The sequence below is a fragment of the Berghia stephanieae genome, chromosome 8, assembly GCF_034508935.2.
Source record: "Berghia stephanieae isolate SIO BIC M18660-M18661 chromosome 8, UCSD_Bste_1.3, whole genome shotgun sequence".
In the NCBI taxonomy this organism is placed as follows: domain Eukaryota; kingdom Metazoa; phylum Mollusca; class Gastropoda; order Nudibranchia; family Aeolidiidae; genus Berghia; species Berghia stephanieae.
In genome coordinates, this window is record NC_088367.1 from 50,276,976 (window position 1) to 50,281,695 (window position 4,720).

Consider the following 4,720-nt stretch of genomic DNA (forward strand, 5'->3'; position numbering starts at 1 on the left):
ACTTCTTGAAGACTTCGTGAAGTCCCAGGTTTGAGACTTTTTGCCAAAATGAGGATCATTTAAATCGATCTGTGTTTGAAGGACGAGTTTTGTCTGGCCAAATTTTTAAATGCCAGTTTTTTCCAGAATTTGGCTGTTAACTGATTAATATGAAGATAAAATAGTCAATACGTCTCTAAATGCTCCATAGGACAATATACGATTCATGCACTCTTGCTTTTTGGAATTCCGGACGTGTTCCAAACCGCTGCACGACGAGCTTGGGACTGCGCGTCGAAAACAAAGAGTGTAAGAAATCTTTTATTCTACCCCTCAATCGATTCCTATTTCGTCATCCCTGGGTCAAAGACATTTTCAAAAATATTTACACGGTACTTCTTTTTTTTTCTAGTAATCTGACGTCATACATTATTATTGTAAACTTGATATCATTACGCGTTACTATTTTGGGAGAGGGGTGGAATAATATCAGGTGTATGAAAGACATGTCTTAAGATTGAAACAGCTCAGACCGATTGAATGCACAAACTTATTACAATATATATTTCAATTGTTTCATTGTTTTGGACGGCGGCTATGTAGTCTAGCGGTATGACGCTCGCTTTCGGATCGTAAGGTTTTGGGTTCGAGCCTCGCTTGGCGCATAGTTGAGTCCTTGGAAAAGGATCTTCACTCACATTATCCCACTTTACTCAAGTGTAAAATGCATACCAGTTCGTTAACGGCGTTGTTGTGTCCGAAAAAAGAATGTAATATTGCCTAATAGGCGTCATGTCTCGTCCTACATGTTACGGGTTGATGTTGGCCTGGGACCCCTTGTGAAGCGCTTTGAGGCTTCGAGTAGATATTGCGCTATATTAAAAAAACACTCATTAATGTCTCTCTTTATAAAATATTGTTTTGTTTTACGTTTTAAAAGTTGATCTTTTGAGCCATTTTATATAGCGCAATATCCACAACACGTGCTCTAAGCGCTTTACACGGGTCCCCTAGCTAGCAACAACATTTAAAATGTAGAACGAGACATGACGCCTTTTAGGCGATATTACAACGGGGTTTTTTTTCGGACAGAGATAACACTGTCAACGGCCTTGTACTCGCTTTACACATGAGTAAGGTGAGAGAATATGAGTAAAGAGTCTTTTTCAAGGAATCAACTATGCTCCGACCCCAGGACCTTCCGATCCTAAGGCGAAAATCATTCCACTCGAACACATAGCCAGCCGCACACAAAAGTTATAACAATATCGCGTCATATCAAGCACTACAAGTTAAGAGCTGCTGTTGGTTTGAGAACCCGTGTAAAGAGCTTTGAACACGTTAAGTGGATATTGCGCTATATTAATGCTCTTTTTAAAATTAAAACAAAAAGAATATTATTCCTTTGTCTTGCATAATATGAAACAATCATATAATTAGCCCAGCAACTATATCAATTACCCTACCCGTTTCCCCAGCGACGTCAATGTGATCATATTAGAGAACTCTTCATTTTTTAAAAACCATTCAAAACAAAATTGAAGAGTGGTTTTCTAAAACTCCCTAACTCCGTTTTTTTCCCATTTTGCGATATTGAGTATTATTTCCCCTAAAATTTCTCAATCGGTCTTTTATTTTATCATATTTAAACTTCAATTCACACAAATCTAGGAAAAACTCTTGTGCAAGAATTTACATTTCAATTCATCTCATGGGATTGAAATTCTTTTAAAAAGTAGAAAAATCGACTTAACGAGTTTTGGAAAACTAGCGTTCGAAAACGGCTTTAATTAGCTTTCGACCTTCAGTGAAATTTCATCTTTCGTTTTATAATAATTTGTCTTATCCAACTCAACTTGTTCTAATTTTTGAACGCAATCATTATATTGAGTTGAGCTCTTGCCCAATGTGAGATGACAATGGAAAATTCATCTTTTTTTTAATGTTTATATTATTAAGGAGGCAAAGTGGCCGAGTGGTTATAGCGTTGCACTGTGATCTGGAAAATCCCGGGTTTAATCCATTTGTTTTTTTTTTTTTTTGTTTTTTTTTTTCTTTGGGCAAGATTATTAACCCCCGAATTTTCTCAATTTGGACGACATAGGTGATTTCTGTTGACATCAGACATCTGTTTGATACATTATCTATATTCCTTCACGGAATGCCTAGGCGACAAGATCTAATGGTCAAATCTTTACATGACACCAATAACTCTATTTCCATGCATCGCGATATTATGAGGATCGTTTGACTAGATACACGAGTTCAAAGTTCAAAAATGTTTATTTTTAGGCAATTGCCAATACAACTCTTGCGTCAACATACAATTTACAATAAACAAATCATAACAGGTAAAATCAATAATAAACGAAAGCAAACAAATAATGATGATGATGATGATAATAATAATAATAATAATAATAATAATAATAATAATAATAATAATAATAATAACAATAATAATAATGATAATATAAATAAAATTATAATAATAATAATAATAAAATAATAATAATAATAATAATAATAATAATAAATAATAATAATAATAATAATAATAATAATAATAATAATAATAATAATAATAATAATAATAGTGATGATAAAAATAATAAAATAAATAATATCATAATATAATATGATATATATATATATCAAATACTATATTATAAAAAAAAAACTTAACTGAGTGACAAGGGACGAAAAGACTCCTTCCACACTCTTATTCTTTCCATACCTTTCTCTATCTTATCGCATATTATGTACTCCCAGTATGACACTCGTACTCGGGGAAAAACCCATGTTTTAAAATTTGGCCAGAACTCTCGTCCTTCAAATATCGATCGATTTAAACGACCCTCATCTTGGCAAAAAATATCTCAAACCTGGGACTTCGCGAACAATCATCACTGCATGTTCAGCTTGACTGGGTTATTCCTAATGAATGAATATGACTGCGCAGTCTCTCTGGACGCTTGCCGTGAATGTGTGCGTCACTTCGAGTTTGGCAGTCTGTTTCTAGTATCCAGTTAGTAATTTATTCCTTATAGAGACTACAAAAGAGGATCTGTAATCTAATCTAATATTATCCGATTCTTACACTCTTGCTTTTTGGAATTCCGCACGTGTTCCCAACCACTGCACGACGAGCTTGCGAGTGAGTGCGCGTTGGGAACAAAGTTCGAATTCCAAAAGGCAAGGGTGTAAGAAATCATTTATTGTACCCCTCAATCGATTACTACTTCGTCATTTTTGAATAAAAGACATCTTCAAAAACATTTAAATGATATCTACTTCTTTTTAAATAATCTGATTTTTGTGTGAAATTTAACGATTGATAATCTGACGTCACAAACTATTATTGTAAATTTTATATCATTACGCGTTGCTATATTTAGGGAGAGGGGTGGGATAATGATAATGTATTTTTAGCTTTACTGGTTTATTCCTATTATTAGAAACGACTAAAGGGGTGTTGTAATCTAATAATAAATAATATGACTAATAATATTATGATTGTCAATGTTGTTGTTATTGCTATGGCTGTATCCATTCCCTTTGGTTAACTATGACGACTAATGATATTTCAAATGCATTTATTTAGTTAATCGTTTTAAATTTGACCATGGTAAAGGGTTATTCATCAACGGTGTGGGTGAATTTTATTATCATGATTTATAGTTTGTTTTAATTCTTATTGTTATCATCATCATCATCATTATTATTATTATTATTATTGTTATTATTATTATTATTATTATTATTATTATTATTATTATTATTATTATTATTATTATATATATTATTATCATCATCATCCTCATCATCATCATCATCATCATCATCATCATCATCATCATCATCATCATCATCATCATCATCATCATTTAAATCCATTATTATAAAATGTCATTATAGATTATATTATTATGTTTATCAAATTGCTAATTTATCATTAATATAACAATCAATTTATTTGATTCATTCATCATTATCACAATGATACGACAACGCATTCAGAAGGTCGTGTCCTTGTATAAGATTAAAGAGCCGCTTGTTACCTTTGTTATAATATATTATATTAAAGTTTAGTTGTATTCGTCTGTTGTTGTTGTTTGTGTGTGTGTGTGTGTGTGTGTGTGTGTGTATGTGTGTGTGTGTTTGGGAGGTAGTTTTGCGTTTGTTTGCTTTGTCTTTTGTCTGTTTGTTTTTTTTCTTTTCTTTTGTTTTGTTGGGGTTTTTTGTTTGTTTGTTTGTGTTGTTTTGTATTATTTTTATTTGCGTGTTTATATTTGGTCGCTTTGTGTCTATTTCTCCCGCATTTTATTTTCCATTGAGACGTGTTTAGCTTGTTTTTGGCTGCGAGTGAAATTATTATCGTTATTGTCTATCCAAGAGTCTTTTGTGAAAATCGTTTTCAAATTTTGAATAAATCTTAACTCACTCAACTCTAACACCGACTATATCCGTAGTATACCCGGGGTTACTTTTACCACATGCCTATTTATTATTACATTTTTCTGAGACAAATTATAGGCGTACTATCAAAGCTAATGTTTTTAGTTTTTGCATGTTAATACTATACTAATAATAATAAAAAAAATCCCTTTATTCATCCCATAGGGGAAATTTGTCTCTAGGGTCTATTCCAAGGGAAGAATGGAATATCCCAGGCGTCAGCCGCAGTGCAGCGCCGCAAATTGAGCTAAGGCGAGCTAACTTGCTCAATGTCACACAGTGA